Raw genomic sequence first — 9,310 nt, 5'->3', positions numbered from 1 at the left:
TGATATGCCAACAAGGCAATATTACATAAAAGTATTTTCCTGGAGAATTCATGGAAAGATTCTTTGATAACATGGGTATTATATGTAAACTCCTAAGACACAGGTATGTCTTGAAGAATTCAAAATCTGTTTATTATTATTATTATTACAGTTGTTCTTGTGACAAAATATTTTTTATCAGCAAAGAAAAAAAAACAAAACTATGAGCTCAACTATTTTGAGAAAATATTTGCCTTTGATTGATAATATATTTCTCAATCTTCCCATCTTGTTAATCTTTTATACATTATTTCCAATTTATTAGTGATACCTGTTGGAGAGCCCTCCAGATTAGCCTTAAATCTCCATCTTTACAGTTTCTATCTACATAGACTTTGCTTCAAGACATTTTTTTCCCCTTAGATGGATTGCTATAATAGTCTTCTGATGACTTCACTGTTTCCAACACTCCATTTTTTTTCTGCCTTTGAAAATAACTTTATGAGAACACAATCTTTGGAGTAATCATAGGTATCTTTGTTCTTGAAGGCTGTTATAGGTTGGATTTACTGCAAAGCAGACTCTGAGACACAGATTAATATGTAGAAAAAAATCACTGGGAAATAATCTCAGGAATAATACCTTAGGGAAGGGGAAAAACAAGGATTGCTTGGATGGAGAAATTGGGCTGCAGTGCTATCGCAAAAAGACCTCAGCTCTGAAGCTGACATGGCACTCAAAGAGATATCCATAGTTGGGGCTGGTCCTTGATAACATGCATCAGCCAGTAATTGGATTCAAGCCTTCTCTGAAAGGGAGCATAACCTTGGGAGTGATGGCATTTCAACCCACCTCTGTCAATCCCTAGCCTTGAGGCTGCAACTGATAAAGAATATTTCCTTCTTCTACTATCCATTCTGTATCCCTTTTCAATCTCAGCAGCTCTGCTGATCTGGGTGGACTACCTCGTGTGATAACCAAGAACTTCATCTCTAAGATGTCTGTACTACTGATCTCTGTGCTGTTCCAGGCTGTGGCAAATGAACTTGTGAAATTATATCAAAATTGGGCCATGCTATCCCAAGAGATGCTAAAGTTTTTATTCCTCTCTAACGATATTCTTTAACAGCAGCCTTACTTCTGCCTAATAATCAGCGTTAATTATCCCTGTCAAAATGAAAATTTCTTCTTGCCTGCCGGTCTCTTGGTATGGTCGAGTCCAAAGTGCCCAGATGGCTGCTATAGCTTAACATTCAATAGGTCTCTTGCTATTAAATCATGTGGAGACTTCCTTTGAGAGCAAGGCTGCCTTCCATGCAACCTTGCTCTCACTATGTTAATGGTGCTCCCCTGGCTTTTGACAGTAACATACCACCTCCTAACCTCTATTTTTGGAGGATCTTCTCATACACATTGCTATCAGGAAGGCTAGTTCTGTAATACAATTTCTTACCTTCAGCCCTGGCCTAGAGAAGAGAGTCACACATGAGAGATTCTCAGTGATGCTGATGTCATTCTCACAGTATATTCTTTATTGCTTTGTTAAAATTGTCCTCCAACTCCTCCAGGGAAAATATTTTTTTGGCCTATTTTCCAACATTACATAGCATATGCAATCTGGCATCCCACTTCTCTGAGTCTTTTGTTCCTTTTTTTAACTTTCTGCCACAGTAGTTCTGGCATCTTCAATTCACTTATTTTAGCCTATAAAATTTTCCATGATTCTAGGAACCATGTAAATACTATGTTTTTTTCATTTCCCAAGGTTCTTGCCAGGCCATTAAATTTTGAGTTCCAGAAAAGAAAAAGAAAAGTTCTCACAATGATAAACTCTCCCTTTCCTAAACTCATCTTCATCCCCCTTGCACTGCCCATTTAATTCAGCATCATCAGAAAATAACCTCAAATGTCTTGCACTCCTGGCTTCTGCTGATAGAGGTAAGCAATATATTGTCCTTTATTTCGTGGTATAGTACATTTCCTTCCTTTTTCTCTTAGTTTCATCACTTCCTTCACTGACTTAACCCTAGATATGTGTGTAAAGGATAGAGGGGAGATAGAAACAGTTTTGGGGGGCAGGGCCACCTTTTGTCCTGCATCATCTTCAGCTAAGGGAAAATATCCAGATCTTAGTAGATATGGGTAGGCTACTTCTGCAGCATTAGGATAATCTGGAGAGAGTTCAACATTTTTAAGAGTGTCAATTCAGGTGTTCCAATCACATGTCATAGGATCTCATTATTTCCTATGTAAGATTCTGACCTTTACATAGCAGAGCTGCCCAAGAGCTCTAATATGCTTGTGACTAAATCTTGGGGCTCAGTTTTCTCAGTCTGCTAACTGTGGGAGGTAAGTCCCTTTAGATGTGGCCAAGTAGATCATCTGGTTTCCACAGTGAATTTTTAAATTAATTTATTAGCCTTCCATTATATTTATCTAGAGCATCAAGTCCTCTGAGCTAAAAAGAAAATCCAATTCCATTTGCTTTACAATTACTCTCTCACCATATTTGTATCCATCTTACACTGTACTTGCCAATACAATTTATTTCACCAGTATAATATCTCAATTCTTGTTTGATGAATATTTTAACAACTGCATTGCTCTCTTATGTCGAGGGCTATGGTCATAATTGCTCATCAGCTGGAGAACAATCCCATTGTGAAAATCCATTATACCATCTTCTTTCAGGGATTCTTGGTTGCTGGGGAAAATTTCTCCACTCACTACCTTTATTTAGACTATATATTCCACAATTCTGTTAAAGAAAACAGCTTTGGGAGGTAGAGATATAGTTAGTCTTCCTCTTGAGCTAAGGATGGGTGGTTAATTGTCCAGTGTAATAAATGTAATGTCTTCCTGTGGCAAAGCTTAGGCAGGCTAATCATCCATTATAAATTTGGGATACCCCAAGTTTGAGATCTTTTCCTATGATTCACGTCACTGTGAGCACAATATATCGTGGGGGAGTTCACTGTGTAGCCTTGTGGGAACTGAGTTCAGGAAACAAGCACAAAATGTTGATAACTGGCTACTGTTATTGCCCTGAGCAATAAACTGCCCTTTGTGTCTGCCTACTCGTCTTATGTCTTCTGACAATGTATATAAAATGTTGGCAGGGTAAATTGCTGGCTTGTCTGTGGGATAAAAATCACAGAACCTCCACAGTTCTAAACACTGGAACCAACTGTTAAGGTTCAGGCTCCTCAGACTGAACTTTAGTTCAGACTCTGAGATAGTCAGTTTTCTTTACTGTCTATAAACGACATTTTCAAAAAATTATCACATCTGATTTCCATGGAAAAGTGCATATGAATTTTAAGCTATTTGCTTTATTTAAATTAAATAGAAAGTATTATTTTCTTTCCATTTGAGTATTATTACTTAGTGTGTAGTTTTTCACTCATTTGCTTTTGTCATCTTTAAAACTCGTAGAAACAGACATTTATATGATACTCAAAATACAAATCTGCTTTCATGTCTAGATTTTTGCCTGGCAACTCTGTGCACAACATCAACCTTCCCTTCCTCCCTCCCTCCCTCCGTACCTCCCTTCTTTCCTTCTTTCCTTCCTTCCTTCCCTCCTTTTTTACTTCCTTCCTTCCCTCCTTCTTTCCTTCCTTCCTTCCTTCCTTCCTTCCTTCCTTCCTTCCTTCCTTCCTTCCTTCCTTCCTTCCTTCCTTCCTTCCTTCCTTCCTTCCTTCCTTCCTTTTCCTTTCATGCTCTCTCCATGGAAATAAATCAACTTTTTAATACTTCTGTTAAAGTTATAATGATTCAATAAATATCCAAAGGATTCTGTAATATTAATGGTACTTTAAAAATCTCTCCCTTAATAGTCAATTTTAATGTTGATAATGAATGCATTTGTTAAAGATAAAATTATGGGTTTGCAAGAGGCAGACGAATATAATGGGGAAAATCTGTTTTGCAATTATGACAGAAGGCAAAAGCATTAAAGATTAAGAGAGACATCTTTGGAAAAAAATCACTGTGCTTAATTTAACTTGTATTATTAAGAAATAATTATCATACATATTATGCTTTTATTCTCGATATTATAAATGTAGATCAGAGAAACAAATTATTCAGCATCAGTCACAAACATAATATTTTAATTCTAAAAACTTAGCAATATAGTTTTACAAAAAACAAAATACATTGTATTATTCTACTTCATTAGAAATTGCATTTCTGAGCTCAAATACCTCAAGTTCCAGGAAATATTGTGACAAAAACTATTGAATACATCACATATCCAATAAATTGTTATTAATGCTGACATTGTCTATATAAACTATGATTTCTTCAGTCTTACGCCCAAGATTTAAATGTATGTGTCACCACTAATGCTAAATGAATTGTCGTATTTGCCAGCTAGTGTCACAACTTCCACATTAGTCAGTAAAAGTTTATACAATCAATTATAGTTTTATATTAGAATATGGGCATAGTAAGGTTTTAAACTTATACTTTCTTACTCTTTAATTTAGTATGAGGCCAACATTTCTTAAAATGCTATAGTAGATTTAATCAGTTAATTTGTGTTGCATTATTATTTCTTCTAACTAGCTAAGAATGCTTTACTGTTCTTTAGCTAAGTTTATATAGACTCTTGGACAACATTTCCAGGTTGCTGCTGGTAAGCACCCTTTCACAGTTCAAGGTCAGTTAGTGTATATCATTTTTTTCCAATAGGATTTGACTGTAATTTCATCTTTATTTGAAAATAATAAAATGCAGGAGTTGAGTCAAGTTGTTAGCAACATCCATATCTTTTTTCATAATGTAAATTTCCAAATAACTGTCATTTACCTTCTTTTTCCTATAGGGATAATATTAAGCATTTTAAAGAGAAAATAGAGCTCAGTTATAACTGCATCATCTATCCACCACTCTAGACAGAAAAAAAAAATCAAACTTACAGCAAAACATAACACAATTTTGTTGGGAATATATTCAGATTATGCATTAAAGCCAACACTGAAGATCAAGACATTTTATTTTCTCCTCTCTGCAGTTTACTTATTTTAAGATAATTTTACTAATAGTACTTCACTATTCTTAGGGGATATCATGGGAAATAAGCAGAGTATAAGGTCCTAGGTTCAATAATATTTCACCTCAGCGGAGGAAATGATCATTGTCAGCTGTGATAGAGGCAGGCAGCTGGTTCTAGCCCTAAGAATGGCAGCCTCCTAACAGAAAAAGCTAAGGCAAAAATTTTCATTAGAAAGTAGAAACAACAAAAACAGAAAGACTGTAGTCACTTTCTTTCCTCCTATTTGGTGATCATTCAGTCCAGGGAATTTGTCATGACTGTCACTGTCTGGGCTAGCAATGGCATTAGGAGAGCCACCATAACAGCACGCAAATGTTGCAATGCTGTCATTGTTTCTAAGGAAATGAAAATGCATGGATCCTCATGAATTTCTAAGAATGAAGGCTGCTTATCAAGTAGCTCTCAAGTGAGGTATTTGCTTTTAATTTTTAATGCCTGTAACAACTGTGACTATGAAATTGATGTAAAAACAGGTGAAAACTAGAAATAAAAGACTGTAATATAGATTTTTAGAAAATATTTGGCTTCATATTTTTTAGGCTAAGTCATGCTCTGTCACCCAGTCTTGAGTGCAGTGTGGCGTGATCTTGGCTCACTGCAACCTCCGCCTCCTGGATTCAAGTGATTCTACTGCCTCAGTCTTGTCGTAAGTAGCTGGGATCACGAGCGGGCACCACCACGCCCAGCTATTTTTTTTTTTTTTTGTATTTTTAGTAGAGCTAGGGTTTCATTATGTTGTGTCTTTTTCTTTCAGTCGTTTTTTTTTTTTTTTTTTTAATTAAAGCTTCTCCAATCTTCTTCCCCCTGTCCCTGACAATTCCGGCAGTAGTGCAAGTTAAATATAAGTTAGAGAGTTCTTTAAAGCAGAAGCAAGGAGGGATACATTGCCCCAAAATAATAACACTCTAAGTATATTCACTAATTCACTTTGAAATTGCTATCTAATTGTGAGCAAGTTGGCATACATTTTCTATTCAATGGAATTGTTACAATAGGTAGCCAGTCAGGCATGAGCAGGGCATGAGAGGGCTTCCCCTAACCATGTACCAAGAATGCCAGGCAACCATCAAGTGATGGTCAGGTGGTTGTTAACTGTCTTTCTAAAATAATAATTGGTAGCACCTGGTACCAGGGAAAAGCAGTCTCCCAATGGACAGAAAGATTCTGAATCTGATCAGCAGTTTCCTGATAAGGTCTCAGGAGTTGGGCTAGTGGGCTCAAGCATGCCCATTGAGAGGCAAAATGGCAGAGTTTAACAGTATATGACATCCTAGAGACATTTAACTGGTAAGGGAAGAATGCCTCAAGTGAGCATACCTGCAACTCCAGTAAATATACAGTGCATGCACCGCTCCCACACACTAGGAGTCCATGCGCATGCAGACAGCCTACTCCAAGGGAAGAATCAGGGGATAAGGCATGCAAGACACTGCAATCATGCCAACATATAAAAACTTACGTCAGGGCCGGGCATGGTGGCTTACACCTGTAATTCCAGCACTTAGGGAGAAGGAGGCAGGCAGATCACGAGGTCAAGAGATGGAGGCCATCCTGGCCAACATGGTGAAACCCTGTCTCTACTAAAAATACAAAAATTAGCAGCACTTGGTGGTGGGCGCCTGTAGTCCCAGCTGTTCGGGAGGCTGAGGCAGGAGAATCGTTTGAACCCAGGAGGCAGAGGTTGCAGGATTGCAGTGAGCCGAGATCCCGCCACTGAACTCCAGCCTGGCGACAGATAGAGACTCCCCACCAAACAAATTAAAAAAGATCAAGTCAGAAGGTCAAATTGCACACTCGATCTCCCAAATTGCCCACTTGGCCCTCTTCCAGCTGTTCTTTCATTACTTCTGGTCCTGTTGTAAAGCTTTTTAATAAACTGTCATTCCTGCTCTAAAACTTGCCTTCTGCTTTATTCCCCTCAGTCAAAATTTTTCTTCTGAGGAGGCAAGAATTGAGGTTGTTGCAGACCCGTACAGCTTCGGTGGCAGAATCTTACACATAGAAAAATCCCAGAACTATTTATAGGACTTAGACATGACATTTTTACTCTTTTTAACCTCAGTTTCATCTTCTCTAAAATAAAAAGCTTCATCTAGATGATTATCTAAAACATCTGCTTATCTAAAATAGAAAATAATTTGAGCAAATTTCCCTGTATAAAAAGAATTAAAATAATAATCTACTCTAAATTTGAAATTATTCTTATTGTATGCACACATTCACTTATCTTCCATTCCACTTTGCAGGTATGACAACAATTAATAATAACAAAATATATTGCATGTTTACCTTGATTCAACTGTTGTTCTGAACACATTACATGTTTTATTTTGTAATTCTCACAATAGCCCTGTGAGACAAATATTATGATGTCAATGATGAAATTTTACAAATGAGGAAGATAAAGTTCTATTTGCTCAAGGCCACACAACTGGAGAATATAAATAAAATATTTAACAACTTTATTCTGCAATAAATGCCTTTAAGCACTCATAATTCTACTTCTTGTCAAGACTGATCAAACAAAGGCAAGTATCTCACTGTTTACATTTAAATTATCATTACCAGAGCCCATTCTTTTAGAGATTTCCTTTGTCAAAGTTAAGAGTAAGAGACAAAATAAAACATATGAATGGAAGAGTCAAAAGAAAAAGGGGAGATACTTTTGCCATTAAAAATAAAACAAAATTCAGAAATGGACAGTAAACAATGTCAAACAATATAGTTTTAAATAGAATAGAATATAGTTTTAAATAGAACAAGATTCCAAAGGTCTGGCAATTAGAAATCATTAGTGGTTTTGGTGTGAGAAGGTTCATTAGTGTAGCTGATAGGAAAGGACACTGAAATTAATTGACTAGCAAATACAAGGGGAAAGAAGAACATGGGGAAATCTAATGTTTCTTTAAGATATTAATAAAGAGATGTGAGATTGTATATTAGGGGTAATTGTAAAGCATTTGGCTGGTTTAGTTTTTCTTCTTAAGATACAGGTGTCTTGACCAATATGAAGTTCAAAAAGAAAGTTGTTAACCTGGAAGAAAATTTGAAGATAGACAGTTTTGAACATGTACAAAGCAAGTGTTTTGGAGGCAGAAAGTCAGTTATTTTTTTCCCAGAATCATTAAAAATAAAAAAGAAGATTAAAAAAAGGAATGAGGAAATATAAAGCTGACTAAGAAGGACGCTCACAATCAAATGTTCCTACAGCAAGTAGACTGAGTCAGCTGCTGAAGATGAAATTAGGATGGGGTGGAGAAGTGGCATATTAATTTGTACATTCTCTTTATTTACACACAGAATAAATGTGTTTCTTAAGCCTTTTATTTCAGATATTACGTACTTAAATGTCCCACTTTTGTATGAGGACTGACGTTATAAAGCAAACTATTTGAGGATATATTTATAACACAGTATGGTTAGAATATCATTTAATCATGAAAATCAGTGACCAGAGTAGTAACAAAATTGAGAGCAGAGTCTTAAAGAAATGAACAAAAAAAGAGATATATTCTCAGAATGATACTAGTCAAGAAATTCAAAGCTGGGTAAATTGATTAAAGTATTTAATGATTGCTTATTTAGCAGTGTAGCAGTTCCATTAAAAAAAAAAAAAAGAGTTTAGACATTATTTAGAGTATGGATTTCAACGGATTTCTTTTTCAACCAAAATGAATGCTACATGAGACCTGTGTATCAGGTGTTATCCCCCGTTGGGTGTTTTCCCTGGTCTTTCTTTCTTCAAGGTAAACCTAAGTTAAATTACCTTTTTAGCCGTATATGCTTCTATCTATCATAATATTTACCCATGATAGTATAATTATCGGTTTGCCTAAGGGATTCTACCACTGCTTAAAAAGCAAAGACTAATCTTTATTTATCTCTAATTTAAAAGTACTGTGTGCAGCCGTCAGTACATTGCAGAATTCCATATATTTTAATTAAATTGAGAATCTATCTATATATAAGATGATTATTAAAAACAACAGAAGTGTGAAAGAATTGGGGTGAGAAGAAAAAGTTGTCATCCCTAGGATGGTGATTTTTACTATTCTCAAGTCTACCAGTGTGGACAGTGGTAGCTGAAGTGAGGCAGGAAAATACTCATGAAGGAAAGAAATAAGGATCACAAATTCAGAGATAAAGAAGTTGAAAAGAGAATGACTTGGTCAGGACAGTTTGTTATACAAATTAAAAAAAAAAAGTGGGGGGGTGAAGATGAAATTCTCTGGGTACCATGAGTAATAACTTCTTTAATCAACTTTAGAG

This window comes from Macaca thibetana, chromosome 5 (genome assembly GCF_024542745.1).
Source record: "Macaca thibetana thibetana isolate TM-01 chromosome 5, ASM2454274v1, whole genome shotgun sequence".
Classification (NCBI taxonomy): Eukaryota; Metazoa; Chordata; class Mammalia; order Primates; family Cercopithecidae; genus Macaca; species Macaca thibetana.
This window is presented reverse-complemented; position numbering follows the sequence as displayed.